The sequence below is a fragment of the Ochotona curzoniae genome, unplaced genomic scaffold (assembly GCF_017591425.1).
Source record: "Ochotona curzoniae isolate NIBS_2020 unplaced genomic scaffold, NIBS_Ocur_1.0 contig_1274, whole genome shotgun sequence".
Taxonomy (NCBI): domain Eukaryota; kingdom Metazoa; phylum Chordata; class Mammalia; order Lagomorpha; family Ochotonidae; genus Ochotona; species Ochotona curzoniae.
In genome coordinates this window covers 17375793-17392080 of record NW_024465023.1, presented here as the reverse complement: position 1 = coordinate 17392080, position 16288 = coordinate 17375793, and the positions used below count along the sequence as shown (strand labels likewise).

Here is a 16288-nt window from a genome sequence, read left to right as displayed (position 1 = left end):
TAAGGACCTTTTAGGACCTGTGTCCACATGAGAAGAACAATAATATTACAAATGTCCAAAATAGAAACAAATCAAATTTTAAATGTTACTAGTTTATTGAGCATATAAAAGATTATTTCAGAGATTGGGAAACCTTAAAAATTTAAGTAGTAATGTTAAGTATAGATTGGCTTATAAAGCCAAAATGAGGAGCTGGTTGAAACACTGTGATGATTGGTTACGAATATGCAGGTTTCAAACTGACAGAGGATTGATAGCAAGTGATCACTTATAGCATTCTTGAAAGGCAACTTATTTATGATCATCAGGGAGATGCACATGAAATAACTTATATCTTGTTTGTGTGAGTTAACAGGTTTTGTCTGTTCAGGGCTTCTTAAGCCTGGTCTACATTTTGCTTTAACAAAGGCACCCAGAAACTTTAAAACACTAGTCAGTGTCAAAACCTGAAATTTATAAAATCTTTGCCGAGGAAGAGTAGCTCAAAGCCTTCGGCTAAAATCAGTGCAGTGCTGTACACTACCTTCAATGTTTTATAAAATTATAAGCATGAAAGCAGAGTGGTAAATATACTGATGGTATACTTAGGGAGTAGTAATGTGAATTCCAACCCCTCCACGCTAGCCAAAAAAAAAAAAAAAAGTACACTAAAAAATAGAATAGAAGCTGGCTACAAAAATCTGAAAAGAAGTACTTGGAAAGACTGTATTTTCCAAGCAGAGATTTAGCGGGCTGGTTTCCAAATGTGCCACATAATCCCTATCTTGGTAAATTAATCACAATATGATCTACGCACTATTGGTTTTATAGCATATAAATGTTTAAAATCACCACAGAACTATTTATAATTGGGAACACCAATTCTGCTAAGTCAACTTACAGGACATCTAAAACATATTGTGAGAAAAAAAATCTACGAAATGGAGATTTTCACTATGTGTTCAGCTCAGCATATTCAGGAAAATTACAAGGCAGGCAGGTTTTATTATTTTATCAACATAGGATCAACTGTGAGAGAAGCTAGTAAGTTGACTCTAAGTTTTTTTTGTATCTCTAAGTTTTTTCATTATATGTTAATTTTTCACATCTTTTAATGTTTTAAATTATTTTTCAAAGTATACATGTACACACACACAAGAAAAGAGCAGGGATGGAGAAAGACAGAAATGAATCTTCCATTCACTTTTTCACTGTGCAAATGCCCACAACAGCTAGAGCCAGACAAGACCAAAGCACGGAGACTAGTAATCAATTTAAGCATCTTAAGGACCCAATTACTTCAGCTATCACCTGCCACTTCCCAGAATGCACATTAGCAGTAAGCTGGAATTTGGGGTTGCAGATCTGGGACCCAAACCCGGGCACTTCCACATGGAATCTGGATATCCTAACTGATGTCCTGTACAAACCACCATTTCTCCTTTTAAAATCTTTACTTACTTTCATTTTATTTGCAAGGCCAAAACAAAGAGGAAGAGACCTATATAGAGATCTTTCATCTGCTGGCTCACTTCCCAAATGCCACTCAGTGCTAAATGCACACAGTGCTAAGCCAGGTTGAAGCAAGAAGAACAGAAATCAATCAGGATCTCCCACATAAGTGTCAAGTACTTGTAACATAAAGTACCCCTTTTTTGTACCATTTCAAACCAACAACAAAACATATGCAAATTGCCTACAAAATATCTCCACTTGTTATCTGCATATACATTTATCCATATGGTTTAAACAGCTGAAAGTATGACAGAAGTATAAATGTGGGTCCAAAACTTTCTGTACAAATTTTTAAAACACATTTTCTTTCACCAATGAGTTTAAATTTGTAGATAAGGGCAAATCACTTACTTAGGTTTCAGTTTCATTGTATACATGGCAGAGAAATTGGACTTAATTATTTTTGCCACAACTTTTAACATTATAATTTCATAATTTTAATAAGCAAACAGGATAATCATAAAATACAAGACTATAAAATATAATCAATGAGTGCTCATATACAATTAAGCCCTTCCATTTCATTTTAGATATTTTAGTCTTCGTAGTATTTTCCCAGTAGATCTCAAGAGTAAATAACATCATTTCTTTATAAGTTAAGTATTCCATTCAGTGTGTTGATCTTTTTCACAACTCTACAGAAACCATTGTTAAAGAAACTAATGCTCTGTGAGAAATGCTGTTATTCTAGTGGTCTTAACATAGTACAATCAAATTACTTGAATTTAGCCTAAAAATAAAGAGATGTCATCAGAGCTTAGGAAATCAACCAGAGGACAAGCATATTTCAAAAGGAGAATGAATATATTTCTTGGAAAGATCATATAGAAAAACTGCTGTTAGAACAATAAAATAACAAGAGTATTTTATAAAATCCAAAAGTCCCAGTAAGAAATCTGTGAATTTAGGAACACTAAAGTGTTGTGAAAATCACAAAAACATTTTAGGGAGAGAGGAGTTAATCTGGAATGTAACTGCCTTTCACAGTTTGACAATTATCCTGGCTGAATACAAGAAACAATTGTAAAAATCTCCTCTCCCTGACTGACTGTACCAAATCTTAACTGTGGTGCAGAATTTGATGAACTGTGAGTTGCCCTAATATTTGCATATGATTTGGATGAGAAAATGACTGTGGAATCTGCTGCTTTTTCCTTTCTTTGTGATTCATTTTTCAGATGAAGAATAAGTACTCCAAAAGCTTCTAGTTCTTGTTCATTCTCTTTGTTGTTGCAAAAACCTCTATTAGTCATGATGTACGCTCATTAAAAAGCTATGACACGGTGTTCTCTTCAGCAGCATATATACTAAAATTGGAATGACATAAGAAAGATGAACAAGATCCCTGAGCAAAGATAACATTGTGCTCCCTGCAGCAGCACATATGCTAAAATTGGAATGACACAGAAAAGGTTATCAGCATCCCGGACCAAGGATGACACACAAAATCGCAAGGCATTCTACCATTTTTATCTGCCATTGTCACAGAGTAGAAATTGCATGACTGTGAGATATATATTAATAATACTGTATTTATTTCATATATATTTGGTAATATCATTTTGTAGTCCTTAAATATACACAATAGACTTCATTTTGAAATAAGGAAATAAACATGTAAATACTAGAAAGAAATAAAACTATCATTAATCAAGAATCTTGAATATTAAACTGTGGCATGGATTTCAAGAGTCATAGAGTACATGTAAGCATCTCGGGGCTTTTAAAATCTAAATAACAATTATTTGCATAGAATTAGGACTGAATAGCATCCCTGCAAAACATACTTTAAAACTCTCTTCTGTAGCCCTTATTACTACTGACATTATTATGGTATATAGGTTGTTATGGCAACTGAATGAGGTTGGATTCAAAGGTTTTCACAGAGTTGATAGCAGATAAGATCATTGAATTCTAAATTGGGAGTTGCTTCCTGAGTTTGATTCCAGATTTAGCAATTGATCAGCTCTGTGCCACCAGTCAAAACTGTGTCAAAACTGTGCCTCAGTTTTCTCATTAGTAACATGAAGATTATTAATGGCATCAACCCCAAAGGGTTAATGTAAGGATTAAATGTGTTACTACTTGTAAAACAAAAATGCATAATTATATCTGGTATAAAGCAACTGTTTTATAACATAGCATTTAAATAAAAGTTTAATTTGGGGAAAAAATGTATGAACATTTCCTTCTCTGTATATAGCTTGAGATGGGACAAAGTTTGCCTCCACCATTGCTGGAGAGAGTAAAAGGATTAATGAAGCATCCTAAGATTTATTGTAGCTAATGTTCTTTGTCTCCGTTAGCTAGTATTATTTTTCCTTGAGAGATTGAGAAATTGACAGCGACATAGAGCTCCTGTCTGTTGATCCACTCCTGAAATGTCTGCTGTAGCTGGAGCAGGCTAAAGCTGGGGGATCAGGATCTCAATCAGAGCCTCTCATGTGAGTTGTGGAAACCTTTCTTGAACCTTCACCACTGCTTCCAAGGGTCTTCATTAGCAACAAACTGCATTCAGGAGTCACAGATAGCAATCAATTCCTTCTATAAAGGGGAATTTGGACATCTTAACCAATGTCCTAACTGCTAGGCTAAATGTCCTTGTTCTTTATCCTACGGGATAGTAAGAATACTGATGGATGATGCATATAACAAATCCAAGTAGAGATTGAAGAAATGATTCGATGTCATTAAAATTAATATATTCTGTGGTAGGTATTTGGCTAAATGCTTAAGATGCTAAAGATGGTGTTTAGGTGCCCATGTCCCAAATCAGAGTATCCATGTTCAATTCTCACTTCTTACTCCTGATTGCAGCTTCCTGTTAATGTAGATCCAGCAAGGCAGCAGATTAAGGCTCAAATAATTGGTTTCCAATTGCCCAAGTTAGAATTGCCCAGATCTTGCTTTCAGCCTCAGCCATTGCAGGCATTTGGGGAGTGAGTTAATGGATATACTCCCTCCCTGCTATCCCCTCAACAAATAAAATTTTTAAAAAGTATGTTCTTAGATAATCTCTTTTTACAGAAAAAAATAAATGTCATTCCCACATTTCCAAGTTATCACAAAGCATAAATTAATGAAATCAAAATTAATGAGATTTATATGAGATGTTTTAAGCTAGCAAGGGATGACACACTAAATTGAGGTTATACATGAAATTAAAGCACACAGAACTCATTTGGGAAATGATTCATTCTTTTTTGCGTTGCCAAGGTCCTATTTAGCACATCAAAGAAGACTTTGCCACTTATTAGCTGTGTGATTTGGGGGGAATCACTCAGATTACCTAAAGCCTTTTCTTCATCAGCAAAATCGAGTTGACAACAATTCTATAGCCTATACTATACTATTTTATGTAAACATAATATACGAAAGATGCTTAGACTATAACTAACATGAATTGAGTTGAATTATGGATAACCATTATCTTTGTTTTATTTCAATATTCAAATTGTTCATAAACATTTTACATATAAATTAAACAGATTAATACCAGAGTTCTAAATACTTCGCCTGGAAATCAAATATTAATTTCATTTAAGCAAGAATTATCATGTTTTAAAACTGTCTTTAGGGCATGTGATAAATGATTAAGATGACAGTGTTAGTTTCATTCAATCAATAATTCCTTCTTTGAACATTTTTCACATGTGTTATAAAGCTTCACCATCCAAACACAGCTAAAGGTAGAAGCTGTATATTTTTTAAAGCTACATTGCCCTCTAGCAGATATGTACAACTTTAAAAAGTAAAGTTTAGATTTATTACTATGATATTATTATAAATGCCAATCATTTTAATAAATTAAGCATGTAATGTGAATGAAATGATAAATTATAAAACCATTGAGGCCAGCTTTTTACTGCAGTAGGCTAAGCTGCCATTGCCACTCTAGCATCCAACATCAGAGCACAGACTTGGGTCGTGGCTGCTCTGCTCCTGACGCACATGCCTGCTGATGTGCCTGGGAAGGTAGCAGAAGGTGGGCCAGGTACTTTGGCTCCTGCCACTCAAGTGGGAGACCCAGGTGAAGTTTCAAGCTCTTGGCTTTAGCAGGGGCCAACTCAATCTTTTACAGCTATTCGAGAAGTGAGATAGGATGGAAGAGCTTTCTTCCTCTCTGTCTCCCTGTATCTCTTGTTCTCTGCCTTTCAAATAAATAAATAAAATATGTCTCAAAAGAACAAAACATTAAAATACTCTCATGGGTGCTGTTGCAAATAGGATCATGTTCCCTCAGAAATGTCTGAATATACGACCTGTTCCTCACATCTATCAGCATGTTACCTTATTCGCGGAGGCTTTTCAGACATGATTAAATAAAGGATTTTCCAGATGAGAAAGCTACAGTTGATTATTTGACTGAACCCACTATAATCACAAGGTGGGAGGACCCAAAGGAGACACAGGTGAAGAAAGAGATGGGGAGATAAAAGCATGGATTGGAATGATGCTGTCAAGGTCAAAGCGGAGGAAGCCTAGAATAGATGCTTTCCTAGCACCTTCAGGGAAAATGCAGGCCTGCTCAATTTCACCCTCATCTCCACAAGGACACTTTGGGCTTCATATTACAACTGTAAGAGAATAAATTGCCATTCTTTGGAATAAGAACATTGGTGGTAATTTGTTACAACTGCAACAGGAAAAAATACAGGCATATTTAAACTTCTCGTGATATACAGCACATTTTGAAATTTCTGAAGATAAACTTCAGTGTGAGTGTTTGGTGTGGTGGCAAAAAATGGTTGCTGAAATGCCAACATCTTATATCAGAATGCCTGGGTTTCAATTTTGCCTCTGCTCCTGATTACAGCTTTCTGCAATGTGCACCCTGGGAGGCAGCAGTAATGATTCACGGAACTGGGTTTCCGTCACATATATGGGAGTCCTGAATTCAGTTTCTGTTCTCTGTTTCTGCCTGGCCCAGGCCCTAGCATTGCAAGAAATTTGAGAAGTAAAACAGCAGATGGAAGTGCAAAAGTGCTGTCTGTCTCACTTGCTCTCTCACTTTCTCTCTCTCTCTGCACCACTCAAAGATATTTTAGAGCATGCCTTGCTGGATACATATGCAAATGTAAAATATATTATTGGTAATAATTCTAGTTAACAATCACATTGATACAAGAAACACACTTGCTCAATTAAATTAAGTTAGCCAAGAATTGTTTTTTTGTATTTTTTATTTATTTATTTTTTTTTGATAAAATTTATTTTGACATTCTTTACATAGTTAGTTAGAGTAAGAAGGTTCAAGGGCTACAGGAAAGTGGATAATACTAGTATGTTTTCCATATTGTTACCTTCATGTTTAAAGGGGGGTATTAAGGGGAAAAAAAGGAAATTGGGTGGGCCTTCTCCCTTTTTTGTAATTTTTAAAAGATTACCATGGGAAGACAACTGAGAAGAAAATGGGTAGATGTAGGTGAAAAGGTATGTGAGGTCAACAAGCTTAAAGACCCAGTGCACAACAAGAGAAGTACAGTTATTTAAGAAATTCAAATTTTTCTGAGTGCCTCAATAAACATCTTTAAGAAAAATAGTAACTTTAATTTATATTTAAATCAGGTATCTGAATTTTGAACTTACTCCAGAGGTAAGAATAACATGTCTGAAAAATAGTATTTGAGACTCTAGACACAAAGTGCCATGGCCTTAAGCTCCAATACCGCCTTCTGAGTATTCAATTATATTTCCTCACCAGGACATGTATACACCAAATGCTTAAGAAGCTACAGCATGAAAAGAGAAATCAAAGGTAAAGTCTTTGAGAGCAACAGACTGTAAAAGAATGAAATTGGCAACTTAAGGTCTATTGGCATGAAAAAACTGTTAAAGCATTTCTAACAACATTCGTGTCCCCACAGTATAAGGAATTCAATTATATTTTCTGTAACGAGAAATCTTAAAACTGGCATTTATTGATTCACAATACTAAGCCTTGAAGCTCACAAGTATTTAACAGAGTTGAAACTTTCAACACATTTGGATTTGGTAAATACAGAATGTGTAAGGGTAAGAGCTTTAATATGTCTACTTAAATTTTTCAAAAAAAAAAAGACAGACACACAGCAATCACCAGCAAAGACATGATAACAAGACAGAATATAAAAGCAAAACACATTTTTGTAAATTTTACCTGTAAAAAAAGTAAATAATATATCTTCAATCATAGTTGTCATTATATATATTTATACTACAGATTTTTTACACATTTGCACTTGACAACTCATATTTACATACATATGCATTTATGTTTATATAATTTATGGATAACAATTACTTGGCACAGAAAATAGGTATGTTGAGACAAACATTTAGGAAAATCATTTGAGCTAATTCTCCACAGATTATTTTAGCACATTCAATGTTAAAGTAGGATGTAAAATTATAGGAGCATTCTTATTTAAGAAAGCAGACAACTGAAGTTGCTGAAAATGAACTGTTGTGATTCTATACTGCTCTAGAAAGGATATTCTTAGGGAACTTTCTTGAAGGGTTAAAGGCTCTGTGTGATACCTGGACTAAGTAAGAAAAACATTCCCAATTTTGTCAAACTTGAAATCACTGTTGAAATTTAGTCAGTTGGGGGCTGGTCCCATGGCCTCACTACTAAGCCACTGCCTGAGACATTGGTATTTAGTATTAAAGCACTGCTTTGCTTCTAATTCAGCTCCCTGTTAAAGCACCTGGGAAGATAGTGCAATGTAGTGTTACTAGCCAAAGTCACCATGCTATGCATTAGATCTGTAGGCTTAATCATTCTACATAACCGTAGTTTTGTGTACTTGACATTTGGCCCTATTTTCTGCTACCACCCAGAATCTGGTAATCAATGCTACTGTCTCCTTCTAGATTATGTAGCAGAACTTCCTTTTCTTAAGGATAAAGTATATTATCCTTAGCACTATTCCTTTATGCATGAATTCTTTGGTAGACATTTGGATTGCTTCCACTTGTTCTTCATATTGTTGACAATAACGCTTCCATGAACATAGGAATGCAGGCATTCTCTGATGTACAGGTTACATTTTCTTAACTATGTAACCAGAAAAGTCATTGCTGGATGACAATATAGCTGTATTTACAGGTTTTTGGGAAACCTTCATAATGTTTTACATACTGACATTCCAATGGCTACCCCCAACAACAGTGGATACAGGTACACTTTTGTCTATATTCTCTCAAATATGTGTTACTTCTTGTCCTTTAGATAACAGCCATCCTAAAATGTGCTCTGATACCTCTTTATACTTTGGATTTGCATTTCCCTCACGGTTAGTGGCATTGAGCATCTTTTCATGTACCTGTTAGCCGTCTGCTCTTTTCCTTTGGGAAAATGTCTACTGGGCATTTTGTTCATTTTTTCAATTGAGTTAATTGCCTTTCTTTGATCTTTAGCTATTAAGGTATATGAGCTCTTTATAAGTTTTAGATTAATCTTTTAATATATATGTTATATGGCTTTAAATTTTTTTCTTATGAGACCTGTGCTGTGGCATATTAGGTTGAGCTATGGTATGCAAACCTGTCATCCCATCTAAATTTCAGTTCCAGTCCTGATTGTACCTCTTTCAATCCAGCTACTTCTGATGTGCCTAATCGAACAGTGGAAGATGGCCCAAGTACTTGGGTCCTTCCCACCCATGCAAGAGACTGGTTTGGAGTAACAGGTTCCTGTATTTGATCTGGTCCAGTTACAGCCATTGTGGTCATTTGGAGAGTGAAAATGTAGGTCTCTCTCTCTGATTCTGTAAGTTGTGTTTCATTTTATTGATTGTTTCCTTGCTATGCAAAATCTCTTTGGTTCACAGGACTGACCCTTTTCTATTTTTGCTTTTTGGCTTTTGATATCTAAAACCTTATTGCTAAAGTCAATGTTAAAATGATTTTTCTCTCATGTTTCCTTTTATAATTGATTTTTTGAGTGATGCAAAATAAGGGTATTTTCATTTCATTCTTTTGCATATAGCTTTCCAGTTTTTTCTCAGCACCATTTATTGTAGATACTATCCTTTTCAACTGTGTGCTCTTGGCACCTCTACAGTAAATTAGGTGAATGAGTACAGCTTGATTTACTTCTGAGCATTCTGTTCAATGTATTGTTCCCACAATACTTTGGGTGCTTTTTAAAAATTGATTTTATTGGTTTGATAGAGAGGGGAAAAGAGAGAGAGAGCAAGCAGAGTGAGGCATTCCATCTGCTATTCATTATTCAATAATTGCAATAGCTGGGCCTAGGCCAGGTGGAAGCCAGAAACCTGAAATATTGGGTCTCCATGTTGCTGGCATGGATGAACATATCTTCCACTGCTTCTCCAGACATATTAAGCAAGGAGCTAGATTTTATGAAGAACAGTTGGGATCTCAGCTAATGTTCCAGTGTGGATGCTGGTGTGGAGGCAGTGGCTTAGCCAGCTGTATCATAATAGTAATCCCATAATTTGATTCTTACCCTACTTTCAGAGTCTTTGAGAAAGCTCATTCCTTGATCTCTTAAGAACATGGCTGTTTGCCTCCTCCTGTGGAGACTCAGATTGAGTACTGTTGAACAAATAGGTCCCTACATCAAAATGCATTGCCTCTTTCATCACATACATCAAATGTTTTTTTTTTTTTTTGCAGAAATTTCAGAATCTATTGATGTCCTAATACTAAGATGAATGATAGCCAACTCTTTCTCCTATCTCTCAGAGTCAGGAAAATTCTGGTAATGGTAAGGGCTGTTGATATTTGGGGAAAGTTTTTCATTCAGAGCTGTTCATGACTCTAATAAGTCTAAATCCATGGCTACAGCAGCATTCATTCTTTTCAGTAATGTCACCACTCCAATTCTAACAACAATGGACTTTAACAACACTTTAAGACTATCCCAGGACACTGTGACTCTGTGCAGAAAGTACAAAATATCTTCCAAATTGTGATACATCAGATGTTCTGAGAAAGCATTTTACACTCTTTTTTTTTTTTTTTTAATCCGGTACCCTGTATTGTGCAACTTGGTGCCAATTACCTTCTGATCATGCTTTCCATAGCATGGAGAAGGCCCTTTAAGATATAAAAGGAATGAATTTGTAATACATTTTTGATAGAAACAATGGAACAATCCTATCACCTTGAAGAATGTATCACTTACATCACATCTTTTAAGTATCATGAAACAATCTGGTTTCATGGTTGTCATTGCAATTCAGCAAATAAAGCTGCTTCCTGCAATGCTAACATTACATATGGATCTCTGCCCAAGTCCTGGTTGCTCCATTCCCAATCCAACTCCCTGTTAATGCATCTGAGACTGAAGACATCCTAAGTGCCTGGGCCACTGTATACACATTAGAGACTTGTATACAGTTTCAGCCTACTGGATTTAATCTGGTCCAGCTCTGGCCTTTGTAGTCATTTGGGGATTGAAACAGTGGATGCAAGATCACTCTCTCTCCCCCTGCCTCTTCTAATATATAATTCTGCCTTTCAATAAATAAAATCTTTAAAAATAATCTGATCCCCCTAGCGTTAGGCAATTGCCTATATGTTACCTTATATCTAGGTAAGTGTTAAACTGCTGGGAGAAAAGCAGCCAATAGCTAGTGAGCACCCTGGACTAGTTAATGGCAAATTTGTGTTAACAATGCCAGTGCGACAGAATAGTTAGCTGTTTTTATTCTTTTTGTGTGTGTGTTTTGATTTGTTTTGTTTTGTTTTGTTTAAGATAAATGAAGATGGTGGGGAACGCCTGGCTGGGACATTCCATCCTGGTCCCCAGGTAGTTGGGCTGCTGGTTGAGGGGGCTATAGATTGCCCAGGGAAGGAGTCTGGTGATGCATTGGAGATGGAGATGGAGAAGCCAAAGGCATGTTTGACAGGGGAAGAATGACTTCTAGGGTCTTCCTCCGAGCAAGCCACTGCACCTGCATGTAGGCAAGGTTACTGAGATGGAGTGGTTTAGGGCAGGGGAACCAGGAGGGCATGTCTAGGTTAAGCCAAGTCACCCACCCTTGTGGGAGATCTGAGCTTGGCTAAACAGCATCACCCACTGCCCACTAGTGCATGTAAAAGCTGGGGACATGCCTTGCTGGGTTAGGCCACAGTACTTGCCCTCGAGTGTTGGAGCAGGGGTGGGCAAAGTCAGTCTAGACTGCAGAATGGGAGTTAACCAGATCTGGGAGCACATTCTCTAGGAGACTTGTGGGCTTGCACAGAGAGCTGGGAGTGGTGACAGGTTGAGCCAAGTTGTACCACAGAATTCACCCGACATGGAAGTCAGGGCTGGGTTGCAGCTCTGGTAGGTGCTCATGAGAGCCAGGGCCAAGCTGGCCAAGGCAGCAGCACCCATCAGCATACATACGGGCTGGGTCCATGGGCAAGTGGGGCTGAGCTAAGCTGCAGCACCCATGAGTGTGTATGAGATGGGATGTGGAACAGTCCATATTTGGCTAGGCTGCAGCACATGCTGGCACATGTGAAAACTGCAGCTGAGGGCAGGTCTCACAAGGGTTATTGAGAATAGCCCTAACAACCAGGCCACAGCACCACTGGTATGTGAGAAGACTGGGCCTGTGGCAGACTGCACTGTGCTAGACCGCAGTACATATCAGTTCACATGACAGATATGGCTGGGTATGGAATTGACCAGGCAACTGCATCCACTTTAATATGCATTGGCTGATACAGGTAATGGATCAAATATGACCCTATACTAGCTGAGGTCACCTCAGGCAAGGTTTCTTAGAGGACTTCCAAACGAGATCACTGGACTCAATCCCCAGCTACAGGGAAAATAAAAAATATATGTGGTCCGGCCTTGGAGTGCATAGATCAGGACTGGGCCTACTCCTTAGTTACTGATGCCTGTGCAATGGACAGCAGGCCCAAATGCATAAGGGGAACATGACAGTCAGCTTATTTAGGCCAGCAAGGGACATGTTGCACTACTCTCCTGGCCAAGCTTCATAAAATATTCCTGGGCCTGGGAATGTGCTAAGGTCAGGCTTGGTCAGCCAATAGATCTTGGAAAGATTTACTCAACCCTGGTGTAGCAAAACCCATGATGTCTCAAAACTATCCAAACCACTCAAGTAGCACCTTCAGACCAGGATCAGGATCTCTAGGGTATCATCAAATGACTGTCCTCCATCCCCTGGGGGCTGATGTAGTTTGACAGAAAGGAGTAGGCACCTCCCAGACACCTCGCCTCCAGACAAAGGAGAAAGACAAATTTAAGCATAAGGCCCATCCACCTCCCTCCATACTTCAACCCTCCCCATCCTAATCAGAGACCCAAATAGGCAGTGCATCCCTCTCAGCTATATAAACAATATTAAAAACAAAATAAAACTAAATTAAAAAACAGAAAATGTTCTAAAATTGATTGTAATGCTATGCAACTCTATATTGAATTACACACTTTAAATGAGTAAAAACAAAATAATCTGATTCAATTATTAATCTCTACATACCAATTGTGCTATAAAACATTGCTCTAATTAAAATAGGCTTATTGTTTTGAGTTTCTATTTGAGATTCCCCTTTCAGATTCCCCAACTCAAGTAAAAATTCAAAGGAGAGAAAAATGTACAGGTTCAAGTATACCAGTTTAAATAAAATGTGAAATTTTCCATCTTGTTGTAAGTGACTCAGTCTAGCCTTCATCCCAAGTTTATCTCATCTGTCATTCTTCTTAGTAATCTTTTACCCATGACCTTCAGAGAAATCTTTTGGAGTTTCCACTTACACAAATTTTACACCTCTCTCCAGGAAATTATAAAACGGTGTGGTATGACAAGGAACATAACAGATAAAGAATAAAAGAAGAGGAATGATAAATGAGGTATAAAAGTCCCTGGCGTGAGGACACTGATAGCAAATGTCCTATGTGAATCATAAACTGGAAATACTGCCCAGCTTGCAAAAGGCCCCAGGAAGTTCATGGTAGCTCTAGTCATCATGTAAGGGACTTATTTTCTATTGTCAAGAGGCCTAAAATCTAAAATAAATAAATAACAATAATAATAACCACAGGCTGCTATACATACTTTGAGACATTCATTTTTAATACTCTGTGCTTTCTTTCTGTTAAATATTCATATAATCTCTTTATGGTCTTCCCATTAGTAGATCCTCAATTAAATTCTGATTAGGTAATTCTAATTTGAAATGAGCTTGGGAATCCAAATTTTCTGGTTTGTAAAATATAAGAGGTATGCCTGAAAGAAGAAGAGAATTGATTTTGTGAGAGGGCATGATGGGTTTTCTTCTAAGATTAAGGGTATGAGTTTGGGAACCTCTATTTTTGTTTCTGAAAGAATTCATTTTTACTATCTGCTTTCCAATTGTATCTCACATTGTGTAGGATAGTTTGCAAGCGACCTTTAGCTAAGTGACATATTGCTATTATTCTTCTGTGAATTGACCTTTTGTAGGTCAAGATTACACACAGGTATGCATTCATATTGATTTTTTTATACCTGTGTATGTCTATGGGACATATATGTATATGTGTACAGAATATAATTTTTCAATGAAGCTGGATACATACCTATGAAATCAAATATGAAAACTTCTAAAAGGTTGCGATGTATTTTATTAATTTTATCTTTGCCCAAGAGATTAACAGCACATCTGTTATAATGATGATATCGCTTAACTAGAGATATCAGACAAAATAATACAGACTATTTCGTTAACACTCCTTTAGCAGGGTTCCGAGTCATAAAATGAGCCACAAGTTCTACAAAGAGATAAATTATACAGTACTCCATAAGTCTTGATCATATTTAAAAATTTCTTCAGGCTTCAAATCAAATCTAACTCACTTTAATATTTTTCAGAAACTTCTTCCCTCTTCTAATTAATGAAAATAATTTAGACAGAATTGTCATTGCTTTATCGGCTAGAATTTCTTATATTAAGATTCATTATTTATTTATGCTTTATTTCAAATCTGTTTTTCCCATTAGTTTCACTAAAATTCTGCTAATAAACCTTATACAAGAAAAATGTATTATGTTCTCCATTAGTAGCCTCCTGTTAAATCCAAAAATTTCTAAATGAATATTTATTCGCACAGGCATGGTAGCATGTAACACAAATTTAGGCTTATGTGTCTTCCTGGAAATAATTGTGAATAGGGAAATAATAGTGTGAATAGGAAAATACAAGGCAATCAAAGGATTGCATGGCAAAGGAATCTCGTTTGATCCAGCCGGTCAATGAAATTCTCCCTGGAGAAGTGGTATTTTAGTTGAACTCATGAAGTTGGGAGGACCTAACAAGGTGGAAACAAGGGAGACTGCATTCCAGGAAGCAAACAACTATGCAAGAGTCAAACCCTAGGCCGAGGTCTTATTTTTTCAACTCTGCAATCACTATAGAAGTCCTGTTTCATGCTCTTTTCAACTACAGTACACAGAATGTATAATAGCTAACAATGCCTATTTGAAGTCAAGTGGATATCACTGACTTATTGCTCAAATACCTGCAATCACTGAGACTGAATGAAGTAGATTAATTTGATAATGAAGGAATCTAATCAGTATTTCAAGTATTATGGTTCTAATCCCAGCAGCCCTGCTTCCCATCCAGCTCCCTGCCTGTGGCCCGGGAAAGCAGCCGAGGACGGCCCAAGGCTTTGGGACCCTGCACCTGTGTGAGAGACCCGGAAGAGGCTCCTGGCTCCTGGCTTCAGATCGGCATAGTATCGGCCATTGCGCTCACTTGGGGAGTGAATCATCGGACGGAAGATCTTCCTCTCTCTCCTCTCTGTATTTCTGCCTTTCCAATAAAAATAAATAAATCTTAAAAAAAAAACAAAAACTAAACATTAATGCTCCACCTGCTCCAGCAGCTCAACTGTAAAGAATTTCTCGCCATTCTGCCTCTTTTCTCACGGCAACTATTAAGCAGCCACAGTGCCCAGCCTGAATGGCATGAACCTGAAGACGCACTTCCACAAGGCTTGGCAGCGGCGAGTGGTCACATGGCTCAGTCAGCTGGCGCTGAATGCCGCAGGTGCAAGTCCCAGAAGGCCAGAGCTCGCTGCATTGTACTCCGCCTCTAGCCTCCGGCCATGCCCTTCCGGCCCATCGTGCGCTGCCCGACCGTGAGGTACCACATGAAGATGTGAGCTGGCTGTGGTTTCAGCCTGGAGGAGCTGAGGTTGGCTGGCATCCACAAGAAGGTATCGCGGACCATCAGCATCTAGCTGGACCTGAGGCGGCGGAAAAGTCCACCGAGTCCCTGCAGGTCAGCGTGCAGGTCAGCGAGCAGCTCCCGAAGGGGTATAGCTCCAAGCTCATCCCTTTTTTGCTCAAGCCCTCTGCCCCCAAGAAGGGCGATAGCTCCACTGAAGACCTCAAGTGGCCAGTAACGCCCATGCAGAACGTCTACAAGAGAAAGCCAGGGTCATTACCCAAGTGCAGAAGAACTTCTATCTAAGCTTTCACCAGTGCCCACATGGCCCGTGCCAATGCCTGGCTGTTTAGCATCCAGGCCAAGAGGGCCAAAGAAGCTGCAAAAAAGATCGTGGAGAGTAAAAAATAAGACCTTGGTGGGGATTTGCGTAATAAATCCGCAGTATGCCCGGGGAAAAAAATTCTCCAAGTTATGAGTAGATTCATCAGTCACAAGAAGTTTCTGCTTAAAGTAACCTAAATTTATATCTAATAATCTACCACTGCTTTAGAAACTCTCCAAAACACTATGTCTCTGAAAATAAATTTGAGAATGATGAGTGTTGCCAATTAAATATGAGACTCATGGTTAATATTGTAGTTACAGAATTCATTGCTTTATACTA

At 37.7% G+C, this 16288-nt stretch overlaps 1 non-coding gene and 1 pseudogene across 1 annotated transcript; both read left to right on the top strand.

The window, feature by feature from the left end:
- Positions 1-2857: 2857 nt before the first annotated feature.
- Positions 2858-2964, top strand: LOC121171867. Its single transcript, XR_005886170.1, has one exon. It is a non-coding gene; the product is annotated as a U6 spliceosomal RNA (small nuclear RNA).
- A 3918-nt stretch (positions 2965-6882) lies between these two features.
- On the top strand, positions 6883-16032 carry LOC121171402 (annotated as a pseudogene).
- Positions 16033-16288: the final 256 nt, after the last annotated feature.